The sequence below is a fragment of the Carassius gibelio genome, chromosome B12 (assembly GCF_023724105.1).
Source record: "Carassius gibelio isolate Cgi1373 ecotype wild population from Czech Republic chromosome B12, carGib1.2-hapl.c, whole genome shotgun sequence".
In the NCBI taxonomy this organism is placed as follows: Eukaryota; Metazoa; Chordata; class Actinopteri; order Cypriniformes; family Cyprinidae; genus Carassius; species Carassius gibelio.
In genome coordinates, this window is record NC_068407.1 from 24,922,173 (window position 1) to 24,946,186 (window position 24,014).

General features: G+C 37.9%; 1 long non-coding RNA gene across 1 annotated transcript; it reads left to right on the forward strand.

Moving 5' to 3' along the window:
* Window positions 1-7,378: 7,378 nt before the first annotated feature.
* On the forward strand, window positions 7,379-23,663 carry LOC127968982 (uncharacterized). The gene is made up of 2 exons (XR_008156200.1): window positions 7,379-7,674; window positions 23,485-23,663. It is a non-coding gene; the product is annotated as an uncharacterized LOC127968982 (long non-coding RNA).
* Window positions 23,664-24,014: the final 351 nt, after the last annotated feature.

Sequence of the window (24,014 nt, forward strand, 5' to 3'; positions counted from 1 at the left end):
TTCTCGCCCATATGGGGGAGCTGGGTTTGAGACTGAATGCCAAGAAGAGTGTACTTTCTATGGGATTCGACCACGATGCAGGCACGTATGTCTCCTGCTCGGATTGAGTCGATCCTCACATCAGTCAAGAGAGTCAGAGAAGGCCAGTCACTCACTGTGAAGCAGTTTCAGAGACTGTTAGGGCTCATGGCAGCTGCGTCCAACGTGATACCTTTTGGTCTCCTGCACATGAGGCCCCTTCAGTGGTGGCTCAAGACCAAGGGGTTTTCCCCGAGGGGAAATCCTTTCCGAACTATTCAGGTCACGCGGCGATGCCTTCGTGCCTTAGACATATGGAAGAAACCTTGGTTCTTGAATCAGGTTGGTCGCCGTGTAACGCTAGCGACAGATGCGTCCCTCACCGGTTGGGGTGCGGTCATGAGTGGCCACCCTGCCCGCGGTCTGTGGAGCGGTCGCCATCTGACATGGCACATCAATTGTCTAGAAATGCTAGCAGTATATCGAGCTTTAAAATATTTCCTCCCAGACCTGAGAGGCTGTCATGTGTTAGTGCGCACCGACAACACAGCGGTAGTCTCTTATATCAATCACCAGGGGGGTCTGCGTTCACGCCCCTTGTACAAGCTGGTGCACCAGATCCTCCTGTGGTCCCAGGGCAAACTCCTCTCGCTAAGAGCAGTGTATATTCCTGGGCGATTGAATGTGGGAGCAGACATGCTGTCGAGACAGGGGCCGAGGCCCGGGGAATGGATGCTTCATCCCGAGGTGGTGAAGCAGATATGGCAAATATTTGGCAAAGCTCAGGTGGACCTCTTCGCGACTCGAGAGACATCGCAATGTCCCCTCTGGTTCTCTCTAGTTCACCCAGCTCCACTGGGACTAGATGCCATGGCACAGACCTGGCCGAGGCTTCGTCTGTATGCCTTTCCCCCCATCGCTCTGCTCCCGGGAGTTCTGGCGAGAGTACGCCGGGACGGGGTCCATCTGTTGTTAGTAACCCCGTTCTGGCTGGGCCGAGTATGGTTCGCAGATCTGATTTCTCTCCTCGACGGCTCTCCATGGCAGATTCCGATCAGGACAGATCTACTCTCTCAGGTGCAGGGCAAAATAATTCACCCTTGCCCGAAGTTGTGGAAGCTGTGGGTGTGGCCCCTGAGGGGGCACATCTGTTAGCAGCTGGTCTCTCAACCGAGGTTGTTGAGACCCTACTCCAATCCAGAGCTCCCTCCACGAGGAAACTGTACGCCCTGAAGTGGAAACTCTTCACTTCATGGTGCAGAGATCACCACCTTGACCCTGCTAACTGCCCAGTTGGTACAGTTCTGGAGTTTTTACAAGCTAGGCTCTCTGCGGGGTTAACCCACTCCACCTTAAAGGTGTACGTGGCGGCCATAGCTGCTTACCACATCCCTTTCAGTGACCAGTCACTGGGTAGACACCCCCTAGTTACACGTTTCCTCCGAGGTGCACTGAGGCTGAGACCTCCAGTACGGTCCCGTATTCCCCCATGGGATTTGGTTGTGGTGTTAGAGGTTCTCTGCAAAGCTCCATTCGAGCCAATTCAAGAAATCTCAGACAGACATCTGACACTTAAGACTGCCCTATTACTGGCTATTACCTCTCTAAAGAGAGTTGGAGATCTTCAGGCCCTCTTGGTGGCCCCTAACTATTTAGACTTTGCCCCTGGTATGGCCAAAGCATTTCTATACCCTCGAGCGGGTTACATTCCAAAAGTTCCCTCTGTCACACCACAACCTGTCGTACTGCAGGCCTTCTGTCCTCCTCCCTTTCGGGAGCCAGACCAGGCGAAGCTAAATTGTATGTGTCCAGTGCGAGCATTGGACGCATACATCCACAGAGCTGCTCTGTGGAGAAAGTCTGACCAATTGCTTGTATGCTACGGTCCTCCTAAAAAGGGTTCTCCTGCCTCTATGCAGACCCTTAGTCGTTGGATAGTTGAGGCTATCAACGTCTCCTATGAGTCCTCTGGTCTTCCCCATCCTTTGGGAGCCAAGGCTCACTCTACGCGGAGTATGGCTGCCTCTAAGGCCTTTTTAGCAGGTGTGTCCCTCTTGGACATCTGCAACGATGGTGGTCCACGCCCTCTACATTCGCCAGATTTTACAATCTCGATATGCGAGCCGCTCCTGGCTCTTCTGTCCTCTCGTCCTAAGCTGTGCTCTTCGGATACACACTAGGCAGGGCCTTGGTAGTCTGGCAGCGTTGGCACATCGTTCCCCAAAAGCGCTCGACGCAGCTCGAGTTCCCGAAGAGGAACGTCCCTAGGTTTCGTATGTAACCCTAGTTCCTCGAGGGAACGAGACGCTGCGTCACCGAGCCATACTCCCGGCATCCCTGCCTGCGCTTGCTTCCCTACTCGAAGCTGAGGCCAGCTGCGTGGCACGTGCCTTTATAGCTTCCTGGTCGCTACGTCACCTCGTCCGTGACGTCACGCTCTTCCATTGAACTGATTGCACACGATATTCAGAGTTGTTCTTGCCAAAGGCGTTCCCCAAAAGCGCTCGACGCAGCGTCTCATTCCCTCGAGGAACTAGGGTTACATACGTAACCTAGGGACGTTTTATTATATTCATAAGAGAAAGATAGTCTGTACCGATTTTTCCCGGAAAAACACGACTGGCTGGAGGCGTGACGTGTGGGCGGAGCTAAAGAATCACGAGCGCCAGTAGGCTTTTGCGTTGAGAGCATGTGGAAGCTGTGACATTACCGTGAGGGAAAAACCATCATCCAAAACAAACCATGGCTTACAGTCAGATTCAGCCGTTTATTTATGATCCAGAATCAGATCCCGAGGCTGAAACTGAACGAGAGCAGCAGCAGCAGCAACGACTCGCTCGGAGCGGGCCTCGAACTCGGGTCTCCGGCATGGGAGGCGGACGCACTAACAAGGAGGCAGAGATATTTTAAGCAGTTTTACTCACCGCCTGCGGTTCCAACACATGATCGTGACCCTTTTTCGTTGGGATTGCATCATCCTTAAGAAATAAACGATACGCAAATCCGTCGTCAAACTGGGCCTTGTTTGTAAAACAAGCATCTTCGAAATGCAGGGAACAAACAAAAACACTTGCACAACTCCGTTGATGCTCTGTAAAATAAACTCCATCCACAGGTCCCTTAATGCTGTTTTTTTTTGGTAATCTGTGCAGGGTTGTCTTGCCCTGGCAACCAAAAACACACTCCTTTTGTGACATTTCGCGACACTCTCACTCTGATCAGTGAATGTCTGTTGTGCTCTCAGTGCTCTGCTATACGGGAGTGCGCACTCTTCTGGCAGACGTGCCCTTACCGGAAGGAGTATTTTGGGAACAAAAATACTCCTTCAAACGTACAACTTAATTTTTGAAATTTTGTCCATGTTTAGCATGGGAATCCAACTCTTTAACAGTGTAAAAAACTCAGTATGCATGAAATAGCATTTCACCCCCACTTTAAATTACTGTTGAGGGTAACAGGAGGGTTAATAAAGTAACAGCAATAATGTGCATACAAGGATTTAAGCCTTGAAGATATAAAGTAAATAAATTAGGTGTCATCAGCGGAGCTTGTCCTCCAAAAAAAAAAAAACGACAATATACAGTAGGTCGTTTGTGCAAGTATCTTATTACGACCTATATTTAGGTTTTAAAGTTAAGCGCCCTCTAGCGGGCGTAAAAATAATAACAGTATCGTGTTGTGTCTGCCGTCATGAAATTAATATGAAAACGTCCTTTTGCTGATAGGGTTGCAATTGTAGTATACGCTCTGATGGGTCGTATTTCAGGGATTTGGACAAACGACCTGTACGAGCATATTAGTTGGAGGACAGGTTGCATCAGTGCAGAAACCATGATACACTTACTATACATAATCCATTGCGATGTATTTGTTATTAAATGAACTTACGTTTCACCAGATTGCCCTTCATTCAAGCCCTCGGTTTACCCGCGGCAATAATATTAGCACAGATTCAGTTCAGAATCAATCATCAAAAGAATCAGTTCGGTTCAGACGCGCTGTGGGTCAGTCGGCTTCACGCTGAATCATGCATGCGCAGTATCATCAGCTCCTCGGTTCTCGAATCAGACTCGTCCGAAAGAAACGTTTTCGGTTCAGTGTATTGATGATCCGAAAACCGATGCAACAGGTTCTTGACTCAAGAACGAGAACCAATCTAACCGGCACATGCTGAAGTTCAGTATCATCAGCTGCTCTACTCGTGTTCATGTTCTGTTTACTACAAACTCAATTTGTGAATGTGTCATCATTAACTATAAATACAGTACAGATATTTCATAAATAATCCCTTATTCCTATTAAACATGGAGTCTTAATTATTGTCCAACTTCCTTGAAAACCCCATTGGCCTATACATAATCTCCAATATACATATTAGAAACATGGAAATCTGATAATATTTGGAGAAGTTGTGGCCATTTGAAGGTAGGCACTCAAAAAAGCTCAAAAAGCAGAACATATAGCCTTTAAAGATTGTGCAGTTCTCACTGCTGCGAGTGACAATGGGGCTCATTTACATCTCATTTAGATAAGCCATACCCCCTGCATAGCAACGATAGACACAACGGGAAAAATTGGACCGCATACTATTAATAATGAAGGAGAATGTGCATTGTAAATATCAGTAATTTATTTATTTTTTGACTTTTATAAAAATGATTTAGAGGCTGAAATATGTGAGTTTTATCTTTTTATAAAAAATCTTTAATCTTTAAAATGTGGCCATCATTTTTAATGTTATTATTTTAATGTTTATGTAAACAAAAATACATATTGATGCTAATTGTATTTGTTATTTTCTAGTTTTCTACATAAAACTTGTAGAAATTGGTGAATTGATTTCATTGTGTAGCATTAGGACTTTTTTAACAGGATTCTGTGATAACCGATGAGCTAGCTAATAACAATAGGTAGATATGGTAAGGTCTAAACATGGACTAAACATGAGATAACGTGTATGTGTTCTTAGAATGAACACAAAACGTCAAACTTTGATGTTTATGGAAACTCACCCCATAAGAAACAAAAGTATTCTCGCAGATCTCGATGCCTCCAATGAAATAAGTCATTCTTACACTTTCTCTTTGTTGGGGTCTTCTTTGTGGATGTAACCATCTCCGAAGTTTGCACTGTGCATCTATTTGCCTCTAAATGTTACTGATTTTCCCCATTTCTCTGTCTTTATCCCCATCAAATGTTACTATCGATATAGCCTCTGATATCTTACGGTCCAACTCGTCTGACGCCAGTCCAATACATTCTTCCTCATCATCATCTTCGCTCAGTTGTAGATTAGGGATATTACAGTCTTATTATGCCGCTTTCATCGCCGCTCAGATCGTCTTCAGAATCAGTGAGCGCTTGTTTATAAGCATCCGGCTTGTCTTCAAGTACTTCAAAACATTTTTGGTGTAACAGCCACGGTTCAGCTCGTCTGCGTTCATCTTTGCGGCGTACATCTTCATTGAATTTTAAAATCAGCTAGAGCCGGCCAGAGTGCTGCATACTAAGTAGCCACGCTTTCTTGGAGGGCGGGGGCAATAAAAAAAGAAACAAAAGTCGGCTTATCCAGTATGGAAATACAGACAGACAATGAAACACCCCTACTGCGTGCTAGAATCTCCGACAAACAACATGATTTCAACCTCAAAATGTACGCTTTTAAATATACCAATACTGCTATCTCAAACACGGAGAGGCTTCTTTGTGATCTCAACTAACAGATTCTGCAAAAAAAACGAAAATCACCAATTTTGAAAAAAAAAATGCTTCTTTCTCATTTTGCTCGAAAGTTGTGCTGCCGACTTGTGTCACTGGTTTCGGTGACGGGTCACACATAGTTATTTTATCACACATTCTGATGTTTAACAAAATACTTGAAAAATTACATGCATGCGCAGTATCATCAGTTCATCGGTTCTCAAATCGGACTCAAATCGGTTCTCAAATCGAACCGTTTCCGAAAGAAACGGTTTTCGGTTCAGTCTACTGGTGATCCGAAAACCGATACAACCGGTTCTTGACTCGAGAATGAGAACTGCTCCAGCAGTAGGCGTGTTCATTTGTCTGCTCTGCTCGTGTTCATATTCAGTTCTCTTTTCACAGAAGTTCAGTCAGTGTACTGTTTGAGTAAATGAATTACTCTGGGATATTGGTTTATTCTGACTCAGAGGGGATGTCAGTTACATTACAAAAATTAACAGCTTAAGTAATTTGTGGATTAATGCTTACTGGAGACGCGAACCGTATCAAACGATTCTGTTCGATTTGATGAACTGGTTCAACCGGTTCACTAAGAAGAACCGGTTAAATTGAGCGATTCATTCGCGAATCGGATATCACTACTTTGAATGATGGAAATGCAGATCAGGAGAATGTTTGCAGTGATTAAACACTTTAATTTCATTCTGTAACTCACACAAAATTGTTTTGCTGTCAGAACATTGGTAATGTAGCACACGCGTCATTTGATCTGTTCTTTACACTGCTTTTTGTAATGTTTTAAATAAATCATTGTGACTAACGTACATTTATCTGCTTGTTACACTTTGTAAATTGTCAAAACGGTTATGTTTAAGATTATAGGGTGGAGTAGGGAGATTAAAAGTACATTTTTTATACAATAGTATATTAAAACCTCTTAACCCGCACCGGCCCGCCCACGGGCCGATAGGGCGTGGCAGGGCGTGGCTGTCAATTTAATAACCTTTGTTTTAGAAAAATATTCAATAAACTATCATAAACTATATATCATTTGAAAGCTAAAACACTCAATATCCATGTTCTGAGCTTGTTTTTTAAATCAATACAGCAGAGAGGAAAGGGTTAACATAAATACTGAAGGATCGGTCATTTAAACTTGTACAAATTGCGCGGCAGTACTTACGTTTCATCGCCTATAGTTCTGGTCAGCTCGGACTATTCCAAGAAACACCAGCACACATTTCAAGGTAAGGGTCCACTCTTCAAGATGCATTCCACTTTTTAATCCAAAACAACAAATAAATAGGGGAAAAAACGAAAGACCCTCCATTGTTTACATGCGCGATTTGAGTTATAGTTGTAGATAGCATCCATTTTCAAAGAAATATCGATTCTAAATCGTATTCCAGCTCTTGTTTCTCATAGAATGGCATCTTCCGAGTAAAATGAACCCTCCCTCGTCTCTTTCCTTCAATCACAGGCGATGTTATAGCCCAGAACACTCCAGGGGTCACTGACTGGTTTAGCGAGGTGTCAATCGCCACACCTCGTGTTTGGCTATTGTAAGCTAGCCAATGCCAAGCCAGCACAGTTTTGATCGATGGAAGTGTTAGCCAACCATAAGGACATTTACAGCGATTAAATCTGTATGGTTTGCACCGTTACATAATCAGTTTGAATAATCTCCGTGCGCAAAACTTTAGTGTGTTTGCTGCGCTATTGTCTTTGCGTACTTGGAGTACTCAGATCGCTCTGTCGCGCAGCACACGGGTGTTTGTCAGCGAGAGGATTTTCTCCAGAGCTCACATCTGAATCTCTCCATCAAAGAACGTCGACTTTAGAAGAGTTTTTGTGGTGTTTGATCGTGTTTTGGTGGCGTGATGAGAAGCAGCGGTGACAAGCAGCAGGAAGACGCGGAGAGATGTGTGCCAGCGAGCCATATAGCATTAGCACGTGAGTTTCAACGCCGTTCTCTTCAATGCTTATATATGTTTATCTTGTGTTTGCAGCGTTTGATTCATGTTAGCTGTATTAGATTATAAAAATTACAACGGAGAGGGAAAATATGAGGGGCTACATGATTTATTTATGCTTGTTTGTGCGTGCGTATGTATATTTAGTGTGTGTGTGTGTGTGTGTGTTTGTTTCTGTTTGTTTGTGCATATGCATGAGTATTGAGTGTGTGTGCTTGTGCGTGTTTACAAACATTGGGTATGTATATTTATGTGTGTATTGAGAATGAGAAGTTGTCGTCATAGCACAAAGCCCCTCCCTCGATATCACGGTCTCCGCCATGTTGGAATCAGAATCAGAATGAGCTTTATTGACAGAGATGTTTACACATACGAGGAATTTGTTTTCGCGACAGAAGCTCCGCAGTACAACAGAATGAAAGCGACAGCGAATGATACCGGCGGCGAAACAGGATTGTTTAAATGTGTTGTTAAGAGGAGGTTCTCGCAATTCTGCACTGTTTTACCATGCCTGGAAGTTACTGCTGCGTTAAAAACTGCTGCAGTACCTCACACAATACATATGGAAAACATAGGAACAATGAAATACAGTTTTTTTTTAGGTTACACCAAGCGCAAAACAGCGGTATTTGGAGAAGCTCTCAAGTGGCACAGAGACCTGGACCATTTACCTCCATGCACACATATGGACATTGAGAATTATATTGTTTTTGGTTTAAGTTACTACACAATGCAGGAGTTTAAAAGCCACAAGTCTTTGGAAAGTTACGAGGCTTTCTGCTGTGGCTGGGTCCATTTACAGCAGGTGATGAAAACAGTGTTGTACTGGCCAAAGTAAGTTTATTCACATGTGTTTTAGTGTATTGTAATGACATTGCATTTAGAATTAACTGCGACTGAACACAAGATTGTAAGGAGATGTTCAATGTATACGAACGTTTCCAACATGTTTTGATGTATGCTAAAGCTGTGTATGTTTAGTTATAATTTGATTTTAACCCAATGACATTTTTTGTTGGGGGCTGCAAAGTGGACAAACCAGTTCTGGGTTAGCTAGGGTAGTTAATTGTGTGATTGCGAGATGTAAATTTCCGGCTTAGATTAAGCCATTAACAGCGTGAATGCAAAGTGACTTACATTGTAAACAATATAATTCATAATACATTTTTGGGAGTATTATCTTCAAATTTGAATCAAAACATGGTCAGACATTCAGCTTTATGTTTATGGTATGTTTAGGCCTTTGGCATCAAAGTCCCATCCATTTTCCCTTAGTGAATTTCATTCAAACGTATCGTGAGTCACTTTCATGTACGTTTTACCTTGTTTTACTCTATACTAATTCTGAGTTATTATGACTTCAGAGTAATAAAGGTTTAAATGTCTAGTTTCAGACAATACCAGATTTATAAATTTACACCATAGGGTTCAAGAGCTACAGACATTTTTATTTGGGTATGTCGTTTTTCAGAAAATGCTCAAAAATAGGGGCGCAGGAAACCAATACCCAAATCCCCCCCCCCACCCCTACATTTTGCTTAATTTGATGTTTAATTAAATGCGAGTTTCCTTTAACTTCATACTCTGGTGTTCACTTAGGTATTTGTTAGGTATTAGGTATCCCTTAGGTATAACTTTTAGAGGGTGTGCAAAAATACATAGATTAAAATGTATTTATATTTAGATAGAATGAAATATATAGATTGTACTGAATGTAAGCTTGCTTATTGTGCCTACGAGCATATTTAAGCCCATATCCATATATTTATGCAAACACGTATAAATACTTTAAAAACTTTAAAAATATGTCTAGAGGATATTTAATAGAGCTGACCCCACATAAGATTTTTAAAGTTACTAGAAGTCATTAATTTAAGTCATTATTCAAATAATCAAATGGTTATATTAAAATAGATAGTAAAGTTTGTGGTCAAACTTTAAGTTGGCTTGAAAAAGCCTGGCCAGAAAGTTTTAAAAATTTAGAAAGTTTGAAAAGTTGAAAAAGATTTTAAAGTTTGAAAATATAAGAAGTTTAAAAAAGTTTAAGTGATTAACATATTGCTAACATTAAAAGCAAGTGACTACCATGTCGCTAGCATGATTAGCAAGTTACTAGCATGTCACTAGCATGTCTGTAGCATGATTAGCAAGTGACTAGCATGTCTCTAGCATGATTAACATGTTGCTAACATGTTTCTAGCATGATTAGCAAGTGACTAACATGTCACTAGGCATGTAACTAGCATGTTCCTAGCACGATTAGCATATTGCTAGCATGTTTCTAGCATGATTAGCATGTTGCTAGCATTTTTCTAAAATGATTAGCAAGTGACTAGCATGTCACTAGCATGTTTGTAGGATGATTAACAAGTGACTAGCATGTTGCTAGCATGTTTAGCATTTTGCTAGCATGATTAACATGTTTCTAGCATGTTTCTAGCATGTTGCTACTATGTCACTGACATGTTTCTAGCATGGTTATCATGCGACTAGCATGTTAGTAGCATAATTAGCATTTTGCTAGCATGTTTCTATCATTATTAACATGTTGCTAGTATGTCTCTAGCATGATTAGCAAAGTTACTATCATGTTACTAGCATTACTAGCATGTCTCAAGCATGTTGCTAGTATAACTAGCAAGTGACTACCATGTCATTAGCATGATTAGCAAGTTACTAGCATGTTATTAGCATGTTGTTAGCATGATTAGCAAAGTTACTAGCATGTTGCTAGTATGACTAGCAAGTGACTACCATGTCATTAGCATGATTAGCAAGTTACTAGCATGTTATTAGCATGTTGTTAGCATGATTAGCAAAGTTACTAGCATGTTGTTAGAATGATTAGCATAGTGACTAGTATTTTGTTAGCATGATTAGCAAGTGACTACCATATTTCTAGCTTGATTAGCAAGTGAGTAGCATGTTGCTAGCATGACTAGCAAGTGACTAGCATGTTTCAATGATAATCTAGATAAAACCAGTTGATTCAGTAAAGAAAACCAGCTAAGACCACCTAAGGCCAGCATAACAGTGACCAAAACCACATTAAAACCATGTTAAAAGCATGTTTCTAGCCTGATTAACAAGTAACTAGCATGTTATTACATTTTCTATACTAAACCAGCTAAAACCAGTTGATTCAGTAAAGAAAACCAGCTAAAACCAATTAAGACCACCTTAGGCCAGCATGACAGTGACCAAAATCACTTTAAAACCATGTTAAAGGCATGTTTCTAGCCTGATTAATGAGTAACTAGCATGTTGTTAGCATGTTTCTATTCTAATCCGGACAAAAACAGTGGATTCAGTAAAAACCAGCTAAAACCCAGCTAAGACCAGCGTGAGAGTGGTCAAAACCACTTAAAAACCAGCTTGGGAAACTAGCCAAAACAACTAATCAGCTTAGGCTGGTTTTAGCTGTATTCTCAGTAGAGATTTTTTAAGGTTTGCTATGGTAGTAGACAGCCTAAATACATTATAAGTCTTATTTTGTAAAAGTTTGTACCCCCTCAATGAGAGTCTATGGGATTTAAGGTGGTTTTGGTAGTCTGGTTTACGAAAACCATAAGCCGGATCAATTAGAAAAGATATAGCAACCCGAGTCTGAAGGTCTGACCCGAGTTTGGTGGTTCTAGCTTGAAAGCTCTAGGAGGAGATAGTGTTTAAAATTTGGCTCAGAATAATAATAATAATAATAATAATAATAACTAGAATTAAAAGTTGGCTTGGCCATGGGGCAAAAGAGCCACAGTACTTGTGTGCCCAACATCCCTGAGCTGCCCCGCTGCAAAAAATAAAATAAAATAAATAAAAATAAAAATAATAAAAACAATACACCTGTAACAGTTTTCCATGGTCCCTTGCTGTTTTCTTTTCAAACAAAAAGCCTAGGCTATGATAACATAGCCATAGACACGGTTGTCTAGCTGGATGCGAAATAAGTCATGCCTATTTTTCTCGTGTATGTATTTCACAGTCCTGTCACTGTTGCGTTGTGGGCAACGAAACACAAGATGACTGAAACAATGTGGTTTAAATCAAGGCGATCATAAGGGGTCCAAGCACAATGGTTTGTATAGATGATGCAGTTACACAATGGACGTGTATCTTTTCAAGTAAATTATGAATCCTTTTGTGAGTACTATTATATGCACAACATGAAAATAGATAACTATCATAGTGTCCCTTCGTCACTTTTTCAGTAATGTGTGATAACTTGATAAATAAAAAATCTGGGTCGTGAAAAAATCATCACAATAGGCTACTAGTATAAATAACAAATAAAATATTTCTAAAAGCACGTTAATATACAAAAGCAATACAAAAGTAATATAGGCGTAGACCAAATTAGTCGAGAAGGTGAATCTCTGTGCCAGTCTCCCTCTGGTGCAACCCCCCCCCCCCCACCTCCCACCGGTCTTTTCAATTATACCTCAATCAATGTCAAATTTGGCAGACACCGACCTCAGACATGGCCTCGAAAAGGCAGCAAGAGTCGGGGGCGGAAAAAAGAAAAAAGAAGAGACAGCGGGATGATGCTCGCACGTCGCTTGCAGGTAAGACAATGTTTTAAATAAAAATGTTAGTTTTAAAAGAACGGCGTTAGGTAACGACATTATTTTTTCAGTAACGCGGTAATCTAACTAATTACTTTTCCCGTCGTTACAACGCCGTTAACGTTAGTGAACGTTAAATGCGGTGCGTTACTATGCATTGATTTAATAAACTATGCAATCCGAGCGCACCCCTGGCTCACACAGCGAGTGAACAGGTGGGTTAATGACGAGATAAGCGGTTGTGATTGGCTAAGGCAGAGTCATGTGTTTCATGGTAGCCAATCAGAGCCAGTGTTTTTACACACATGCCGGCACACGCGGCGGCGCCAAACACACACACACACGCAACAGCTACACAGATATTCGCAGCAGAGATGGCGAGGTGGCGAGTCAGGAGCAATCCGATGAAAAGTTGGCATTTTCAAGGTGAAGATATAAGCACTACTTCAAATTCATTGTGGTCAAAGGCAAGCACGTGCATGTAATGTGTACATATAATGTGTGACACGCATCTACAAAGCTAGTGGCCAAAAACACCCTTTCCCTTACGAAAAATAACCATGGTTTTATTGTAGTAAAACTGTAGTAACCCATGTTTTTTTGGCGTGTTGACTACCATTTGTATAACCACAGATTTACTACAAATACCATGGTTAAACTATGGTTAATTTAGCAAAACCATGGTTAATTTTTGATTACCATGGTTTAAATATAGTAACCATGGTTTTTTGGTTTTATTTGTAGTAAAACCATGGTTAATTTTCATAAGGGTTCTTACAAAGATAATACTTGAAGTGCAGGATAAAACTCTTGCTGTCTGTTGACGTGCAATAAATATAGAAAGTTATGTACCTGTCTGTTCTACTCATTTAAAATGACTTGTGAAAACTGCAAAAAAAAAAAAAAAAAATTATCTGACATGTATCAACTTTTTTTTAAATCTTTTTTTTTTTTTTTACAGTAACGCAAATAGTTACTTTCCCTGGTAACGAGTTACTTTTATTATAGAGTAATTCAGTTACTAACTCAGTTACTTTTTGGAACAAGTAGTGAGTAACTATAACTAATTACTTTTTTAAAGTAACGTTCCCAACACTGCTGATAGCTGATTTTGCAGCTAGGAAATGTAGGTGTGTGCCTCTGTAGGGCCTCTGACAACTGATGGTAGTGAAAATGTTTAATATAGTTCTATAGAATAGCAGAATGGTCTCTTTATAGAGATGTAGTCCCTTTGTTGAGTAATTTCTACTTTTAACTTTCTGTTCAGTTCCAATTATTCATTTGCAGCAGTTATTTTGGAAGTAAAGAGAACCTAACTAAGAAATTCTGAATGGTAGTAATTTCTTTGGTTGGTGGGTGGTTGGTTGGCGAGGGGGGGGGGGGGCACCGCCAAGCATTTGTGCTTAGGGCACCCAAATGGCTAGCGCCGGCCCTGAATTTAATGGTATTTAGGAGATGATCGTTTTTGCATAATTACTATATTGGGTTTTATGAAAGTTTATAAAAAAATTATGAATATTTATTCTTATTAAAACATTTTCAAGTCTTTGAACAGATGAGGCTCAAAAATCCCTGGATTTTGCTTTTGTTGTGTTCTAATGGGTGGACTGTGTGCATTCAGAGTAATGTTTTATTTTAAGAAGCTCTTAAAAAAATATATAAATGACTTAACCATGTTATGCAGCGCTGAGCAATCGATGTGACGTTCAGCCTGACAGAGAAAATCCCACAAACACATATAAACACTCATTTTCATGTGTATAATATATTCTTCTAATTGTTTTGTGCCATTTCACTGCAGTGTTTTAATGTAAAAGGCAGTAAATTCTTCAGTGTTCAGAGAATAAATTGTGAGCTCACGGGCAGTTGGCTGCCGCGAATATATCATGTTATTACTTTAAACAGTTCAGAAACATCTAAATTTAGCTCTTGGTGTGTTCTAATGGGTGGATTGCGTGCAATCTCCATAATATTTTATTTTTAAAAGGTCTTTAATAAGAATAAATTTGCTCGTTGTGAGCTCCGTGGAGACAATGCCTGAGCTGACCAGCAGTGATTCTTTCGTCTTTCTGACTGCTCTCTGCCCAGAAATCAATTATTAATGAGCCCCGACCCCTGTAATAATCAGATATGTTGGTTTAGCTTGTCAGTTTGAGGGAAATTGTATTATTTACTTTTATTTTGAACCAATTTAAAAGTGAAACTAAACCTAAGAATGAGCTCCCTTCTCTCCCAGGTATTGCAACTGTAGGGGGCGCAATTTTTCTCAGACAATGTAAGTCTATGGGTAATGTATTTTTACATTTAACAATTAATTAATTGCCCCGAGTTTGGGGCTTGTGGCTTTAAAGCCCTAGGAGGAGATACGTTTGGAATTTAGTCTCAGAAAAATAATAATAAAAAAAATAATAATAAAAACTAGAATTAAAAGTTAGTGAACTAACTTTGATGTTGGCTTGGCCATCTTGGCCATGGGGAAAAAGAGCCACAGTACTTGTGTGCCCAGCATTCTTGAGTTGCCCCGCTGCAAAAAAATAAAAATAAAAATAATACCATAAAAAATACACCTGCGACAGTCTTTTTCCATGGTCCCTTGCTGTTTTCTTTTAAAATAAAAAGCCTAGGCTATGATAACAGCTACGACAGGGTTGTCTAGCTGAATGTGAAATAAGTCATGCAAAAACCATAATTTCCTAAATACCATTCAATTTAATCTTATTTTAATAGTACTGACAACATATTTTAAGTTATCACACATTTGGCGAGTCAAGAGCTAAACAAAAAGTCCTGTTTCATTACAAAATACTGTAACTTTTATAAACTTTATACTATCAACACAACATTTTAATTAATATTTATTATAAAATAAATATTTCATAAAACTGAAACTTAAATATATTATTTCTATAGGCTATACAAAACAGAAAAGAAAAAAGACTAAATAATAAGGCTGAATAAGCTAATCTATAGCATGTTTAATGGTGGTTGCCTGTCTATGAATGGTACACCCCTCTAAGCTCACAGAAGTGGTTTGACCCAAGTCCTCAGCAGCCAATGACATTGACCTCTACAAACTGATTTTTTACGTGTACTTCATGTGTATTTCACACGTGAAATACAAGTTAAATACTTGCTGATTTTTCACGTGTAAACAACACGTATTTAACAAATAATATTGGATATAATATCGGAGTAATATAGTATTTTAAGAAGCTCTTAAAAATATATATAAATGACTTTACCATGTTGTGCAGCGCCGATAAATAAATAATATTAAATACATGTTGTCTACGCATGAAATACACGTATTTAACGTGTTGTTGACGCGTTAAAATTCACGTGTATTTGACCCTCTTGGCCTTCCATACACATTAGATATAATGAGGGAGACGTAAAAAAAGGACATTGCGTTGTTTTGATATGGATTACTTTATCACAGATTATTTGTTCGGGAGCACTTGTTTAGTTTAAAAGTAGACATGTCAAGCTTTCTATAGATATATCTCTCATGTCTCTTCGTTGAGTATTCATGGAGTTACAGTTCATTTTAATGATGTGTTTGTAAATTAAGATCAGCGCAGACCAAGGCTGGAGACAGCACACCTTGTTTGTTATCTTTATTTTATAAGTGCACAAAGTTTTGTTGTTATTTTGTTTGTATCCAAAAAAAGTAGACCCTTTACAGATTCGATTGATGTATTGCTCTTATCTGTACGATTAAAACTGAAAGTGTAATTTAAGTAAATTTCGGTGTTATCAGGAGAAAGTGACTCAAAACGCGTATGCGTTAATCGACTCCAGAGTTAAAAGGCTGTCGTGACTTTTTTTCCTTCCAGTATTCATAAGCTGTATCACGCTGTCAAATTATTTTTCATTTTGCACACATAAACAGCTCAAAAACACCTGAATTCTGCTCTTGTTGTGTTCTAATGCGTGGATTAGTGTATTTGCTGTGATATTATTTTAAGAAGCTCTGCTGATGAAGCGCTCGATTCTCTCTCGTCTTTCTCGGTGTTCTTTGGCCAGAGACATAATTTATAAATGAGATCTGACCTGGTAATAATAACATATGTTGGTTTAGCTAGTCAGTGTGAATGAAATGTGTAGCCTATTTATTTGTCTGATCTCGCCCCGAAACGCGGCTGTCATGTGGACTTCAAGTGTTCAGAGAAATACATCGCGAGCTCGCGGACATTTGGCTGCCGCGAATATATCCTGTTTTTACTTTAAACAGTTCAGAAACATCTGAATTTAGCTCTTGGTGTGTTCCAACGTGTGGATTGCGTGCAATCGCCTTTTTTTTTAAAAGGTCTTAAATAAGAATGAATTCGCTCGTTATGAGCTCCGTGGAGACAGCCTGAGCTGAGCAGCAGCTGATTCTTCTCTCGTCTTTCTGACTGTGCTCTCTGCCCAGAAATAAATTACTAATGAGCCCTGACCCCAGTAATAATCAGATATGTTGGTTTAGCTTGTCAGTTTGAGGGAAATTGTATTATTTACTTGTATTTTTAACTGGTTTAAAAGTGAAACGAAACCCGACTCCTCCCCTAAATCTCATTGCAACTGTAGGGGCGCAATTTTTCTCAGACAATGTAAGTCTATGGGTAATGTATTTTTACATTTAAAAATTAATAAATAAAAAAAACTAAGTCTGATCACTCTGAAAAGATATAGCAACCAGTATCGCTATATCCCGCAGGTGTCTGCCGAGTTTGGGGCTTGTGCCTTAAAAGCCCTAGGAGGAGATACCTTTGGAATTCTGTCTCAGAAGAATAATAATAATAAAAACTAGAATTAAAAGTTAGTGAACTAACTTTGATGTTGGCTTGGCCATCTTGGCCAAAGTTTTGTTGTTATTATGTTTGTATCCAAAAAAAAGTAGACCCTTTACAGAGACACGTTGAAATTAACTTGTATATTTAAAGCGTTAAATAATATTGGATATAATATCGGAGTAATATATTATTTTAAGAAGCTCTTAAAAAAATATATAAATGACTTTACCATGTTGTGCAGCGCCAATAAATAAATAATATTAAATACGTGTTGTCTACGCATGAAATACACTTATTTAACGTGTTGTTGACGCATTAAAATTCACGTGTATTTGACCCTCTTGGCCTTCCATACACATTAGACGTGAAAAAAGGACATTGCGTTGTTTTGATATGGATAACTTTATCACAGAATATTTGTTTGGCAGCACTTGTTTGGTTTAAAAGTAGACATGTCAAGCTTGCTATAGATATATATCTCATGTCTCTTCGTTGAGTATTCATGGAGTTAAAGTTCATTTTAATGACGTGTTTGTAAATGAAGATCAGCGCAGACCAAGGCTGGAGACAGCACACCTTGTTTGTTATCTTTATTTTATAAGTGCACAAAGTTTTGTTGTTATTATGTTTTTATACAAAAAAGTGGACCCTTTACAGATTCGATTGATGTATTGCTCTTATCTGTACGATTAAAACTGAAAATGTAATTTAAGTAATTGTCAGGGTTATCAGCAGAAAGTGACTCAAAACGCGTATATGCGTTAATCGACTCCAGAGTTAAAAGGCTGTCGTGACTTTTTTCCTTCCAGTATTCATAAGCTGTATCACGCTGTCAAATTATATGTCATTTTGCACACATAAACATATCAAAAACACCTGAATTCTGCTCTTGTTGTGTTCTAATGGGTGGATTAGTGCTGTGATATTATTTTTGGAATCTCGTAAAAAATGCTGATGAAGTGCTCATTTCTCTCTCGTCTTTCTCTCTGTTCTTTGGTCAGAGACATAATTTATAAATGAGATATCTGACCCGGTAATAATAGCATATGTTGATTTAGCTTGTCAGAGTGAATGAAATGTGTAGCCTATTTATTTGTCTGATCTCGCCCCAAACGCGGCTGTCATGTGACTTTTTTTTCCCTTCGCGATGTCAAATATTGCATTTTGCACACATACACGGCTCAAAAACCCCTGGATTTTTCTTAGTGTGTTCTAATGGGTGGATTGTGTGCATTCGCAGGAATATTTATTTTAAGAAGCTCTTAAAAAAATATATATAAATGACTTTACCATTTTGTGACAATGGATAGCAATTGATGTGAGGTTCAGCCTGACAGATAAAATCTCACAATCACATATAAACACTCATTTTCATGTGTATAATATATTCTTCTAATTGTTTTGTGCCGTTTCGCTGCAGTGTTTTAATGTGACAGGCTGTAAATTCTCTTCAAGTGTTCAGAGAAATACATCGCGAGCTCGCGGACATTTGGCTGCCGCGAATATATCATGTTATTACTTTAAACAGTTCAGAAACATCTGAATTTAGCTCTTGGTGTGTTCTAACGTGTGGATTGCGTGCAATCGCCTTTTTAAAAGGTCTTAAATAAGAATGAATTCGCTCGTTGTGAGCTCCGTGGAGATAGCAGCAGTGATTCTTCTCTCATCTTTCTGACTGCTCTCTGCCCAGAAATCAATTATTAATGAGCCCTGACCCCTGTAATAATCAGATATGTTGGTTTAGCTTGTCAGTTTGAGGGAAATTGTATTATTTACTTGGTATTTTTAACAGGTTTAAAAGTGAAACGAAACCCGACTCCTCCCTTAATCTCGGGTATTGCAACTAGGGGCGCAATTTTTCTCAGATAATGTAAGTCTATGGGTAATGTATTTTGACATTTAAAAATTAATTTAAAAAAAACTTGAAGTCTGATCAGTCTGAAAAGATATAGCAACCAGCACCGCTCTATCCCGCAGGTGTCTGCCGAGTTTGGGGCTTTTGGCTTTAAAGCCCTAGGAGGAGTAGCGTTCAGAATTTCCTGTCAGAAAAATAATAAGAAAAAGAAGACGTATTATGTTGCCAAGCCAACATAATACGTTTAAATAGAATATCAGTAAGTTGGCTTTCTCAAGCTAACTTAATAATAAGATTAAATAGTAGATCTGTAAGTTGGCTTTTTCAGTAAATGGGTTTGTTTAAAAGTAGACATTCCAAGCTATCCCATTGGATACCGACAATCTCTGGGTAACACTTTATAATAACGTTCTGTTATTTATAAATTATTAGTTTATGATGAACTAATAATTTACAAAACATGAATATACTTTTATAAATTATTAATAAGTAATAAAATATCATTTTAGTAATGTTTTATTAATTCAGTTATAAGTCACTTATAAGTTATTAGTTAATGATGAATGAATCATTTACAAAACATAACTATAAATGATTAATGAGTGGTATGCTAATGATTTACAAATGTGTTGTGAGTTATCTTAACAAAAGTTTAAATCATGAAATAAATAAAACTGATCATTAATAGATGGTTTATAAGTTATTAGTTGATTATTTATCACTGTTAAATCATTGGAGTATTTCTGTCAAAATATAAATGTCAAAAATGTATTAATGCCTTAGTCAGGATATTCCAGTGGCTTGTGTTAAATCCTTTCACTCATCGGCACAGACTTGTGTTCTGTGTGGAGTGTGTGGATCTAGTGATGAAGTGAATTTCACTGTAAAATGTAACTGATGATCTTACTAATAAAATTAAGTGAATCTAACTTATTTTGAATAAGTTTGTTGACCTTACTAAGTTTAATAAAGTAAGGACAACTTTTTAGCACGGAAAGTTAATAAACTCAAAATATTATGTATAAATATTAAATATTATAATATAAATATGAAAATGTTAGATTGGTCATGCGCAGTGCTACCAGTAGGTGGAGCCGATTTGAAACGGAAACGGAATGCCATTATTTCTGGTGAAGAGCAAAGGTGAGGCAGTGCTTGATTTACTTATTTTTAATGTCTGAATTGCTTTGTATACATAATTAATCGTGTAATAATCATATTAAATTAACTAGTGCTACACATGAACATTGGATGCATTTTTATTTTAATCAAATTCTTGGATTGTGTTGGATTGTGTTCGAAATTAAATGAGTCTAGCATTGCAAGTCTCTAATTGTTAGGTCCATCCTTTCAATCAAGGAACATTTTTAAGGTTTTTTTTTTTTTGTGTGAGTAGGTTCTCAGTGAAGAACTTAAATAGAGTAACTTTAATAAGAATAAAGTTATAATGTATACACTCAAGCCTATGTAGTATTTTAATTTGCATATTATATAATGTGTATCTTTGTTCCTATTTTTTTTTATTAACAATGATAAAATAATGGTTATGTTTTTTCCACTTTTACATTCCACTTTTTCCTTGAGGAGAAAGGAGATTGTTGAGATTGAGTCTCCAGTAAAAGAGACTCTTCAAAGATGGCCATCACTCTTCACAGAATGACAAGTAAGTAACAATTAAATCACACAACCTAACACAACATTTACTAACCCTCATGCCATTCCAGATTTATATGAATTTCTTCAGATACAAATTCTTAAAGTCGTCCATCTCTGAGTGTGAAGAATGTGAAAGCTCTTAAAAGCATATATACATTGATCAATCCATATGACCATATATATTAACTCTCTTTTTCTAAATATACATATTTGCGTTTATCTGAAGAATATCTGTTACATTTGGGACACCATGAGAGTAATTGTGGCAATTTTCAAATATCCCTTTAACAGAGTAACCAAAAGCCTAATAGATAAAGCATTGTTCTTTTTCCTTTTACAGATCAATGCAGAGTTTGTTCGCATCACAAGCAAAAACCTCAAGCAAGATTTTTTCACAGCACTTGATCAACATACAGCTCGATTTCTGAACATTTTTAAACCAAAAAAGGGGCAGTTGGAAAAAGGCTTTCAGAGTTTTTTGATCAAATTAAGTTGAAGGTAAGTTTGTCATTGCTTCTTTCTTAAACTAAATTCTGTAAAACTTCATTCTATGTAAGTTTTTTTATTCAGGGCACTGTCATCACTTCATTTTAAAATGGGTTTCTTTCTGACTAATTTTAACTTCTTTTTCCAGGGCACTGACATCACTGCTAATCGCACAGCAGTTCTTCGTGGACTTCCTCTCCTTCTTGGAGAAGAAACCTCTGCCTTTTTTTGCAACATTGGCAAGTACCATTCTTTGTATATTTCATTCTAAACTCTAATCCCCCACACATACATCACAAATAGGCATTCAGTCCCAGAAACAGACCAGACACAAAACTTTTTAAATGTAATTGTACATTTTCTTGTGTATGTTCTGCCGTCATTGTACTGTTCATTGTGTTTTACAATGTCTAATTTTCACACAATATTTTAACCATTGTTTATCTCTGTTAGTTGTATGTTAAACAGAAAGTGATGGTCCTGATTCTTTAAGATACATGTACATTTGTGAGATTTACTATTTCTAATGTAACCAGAATTTTAATATTGCTGTTCTTTTTTTTTAATTTTTTTTATTAGGACTGTGATTGTGACATACCCCAGATTTCCATCGGGATTCTGACTGATAACAGAAGGCAGCCAGGATTCTTCACAAGCACTGCATTTAGAGGATTCACACACCGCAATTATCCTCGAAGGAGCCATTGTGATGGACAATATTGAAAACCTCCCGGATGCCATGTGGCTACTTTTTGGGCTGATATATGCGCTCAATTTGGAGGACCTTCCACAGCTCAAGAACACACTTGATTTTATTCAAAGAGTGTTTCTTTCTCTGGGACACAAATCCCTGAAACCAAAACTACAGTCCCTTAAAAACATGCTGCTCATGTAAGTGAAGGCTTTTTCAGATTGTTTTAAAGTGACAGTCCGTCCAAAACTGAACGTTCTGTCATTATTTACACTCCCTCATCTCTTTCCAAAACTGTAAGAGAAAGGGTTTAGTCTTAAAACAAGTCACAAAGGCATCTTGATAATCTTTTTGGATCTTTTTTTAGTTTTGGTTACCTGGACTTTTAATAGAGGGACATAAAATGCTCAGGGCTAATTTAAAATATTTTCATGTGTGTTTCAAAGACAATCCAAACTTACAGGTTTGGTATGAGATGTGGGAGAGTAAATTATGACAGAATTTTCAGTTTTGGGCTATCCCTTTACTATACCTTTAAGCTTGTTGCACAGACTTTGTGTAAGCTTTTTGTCACAGACTTAAAATATTTTTACACTGCAAGGTTATTATTTTTTTTTGGAAGTATAATACATTGTCCTGCATTAATCTAACGTTGATGCTTTTAAAAGGTCAACTGTTCTGTTTATTTCAGGTCACAGATTGTCAAATTCGAAATTCATTCATCAGTCATATATTTTTTTTTATTTTGGTTGCACTTGCGCTGCACATTTGTTAACAAAGAGATGTGCTTTTTGTGATTAAAGTAAAAACTTTTATATTTAGGAGTGTCTAAATGATTGCTTGGTACACTGTATTTTACAATTGATAATAAAAAATGTTTTCCCTAAAGTCAGGTGTTGCTTTTTGTCTTTACTTAAGTTTTTTAGTTCAGCTTACTTCAATTTTTTAAGGCAATCAGTTTCCAAATTTTTTCCTAGTAATGTGAACTCTAATAAGAAGTTAACACAACTAATGATTTTGAGTCAGCGTTACTCAAGTATACTTGATTAAAAAGTTTGGTATACAAATGTTATTAAGTTGTACCAACTAAAAATGTATACAATACTTTACTTGGAAATTTTAAGGCAATCGGTTTCCTCAATTTTTCTAAGTAAAGTCAACTAATTACATTTTACTGTGTTCTCAAACGATTTTACCTTCCACTGAAGCTCACATTAGGTGCAAAGAGTTAATGTGTTTTAGAGAAGACAGCTGTCTATACCCTCACCAGTCAGTACTTAGTACACACTACAAAGTGTTCAACACCTGTTATAGATGATGTGTAAACACATGAATAAATCATTTACAAAGCTTTCTACATCCCCTAATCTAAAGTGTAAACTAGCCATCACTTGTAAATGTGTTACATATCACTTGTAGACATTTCTTACCTGTTACAAATTATTTGTATATATATATATGTGTGTACATGTATATATATATATATATACACATATCTTTGACGATAGTAGTCCTGACAGAATTAACATTGTGTAATTGTATAAACACTTACTAACCTAACCTAACATCACATACATTCAGATTAAAATTGTCCAATATTATCTCCCTGATATTTATCAATCTTGCATTATGTAATAGAACCTCATCTTCATGCATTAACCCTTAAATTTAGTTTCTTACCATTTCCATTTTCCAATAAAGTAGTCCCAGTCTCTCTCAGTCTCTGTAACAGCATATCCTGCAGACTTAACAAATGATTTTGCGACAGGACAAGCCTCCTCCAATAAACCCAGACCCCAGGTTGTGATTGGTCTTCGCTGGACTGCATAACTGGTGAACAAGGCTGAAGCCACAGCTCCAAGGAAACCAGTTGGATGAGGATGGGTCATTCTACCAGTCTCCACAGCAACCTCAACCAATGAGGATAGCTGATCAGGATGAGGATATCTTTGGAACAAAGACGATTAGATATTGCCAATGCTACTACCAAATATATTTGAAAATACAAAAGAAAGCATGCCTCACCTAAGACCAATGCACATGGACCTCATGGCTGCCCCACAACCTGTGGCTTCTGGGTTATATGGCACCCTGCAACCCCCTTCAGTACCTGGGCGCAACTGTGCAATACCTTAAGGGAGATACAACAGGGAAAACAGGGTAAATATATATATATATATATATATATATATATATATATATATATATATATATATATATATATATATATATATATATATATATATGAAAATGAAAATAAAAACTCTTTGAATGAGAAGGTGTGTCCAAACTTTTGGT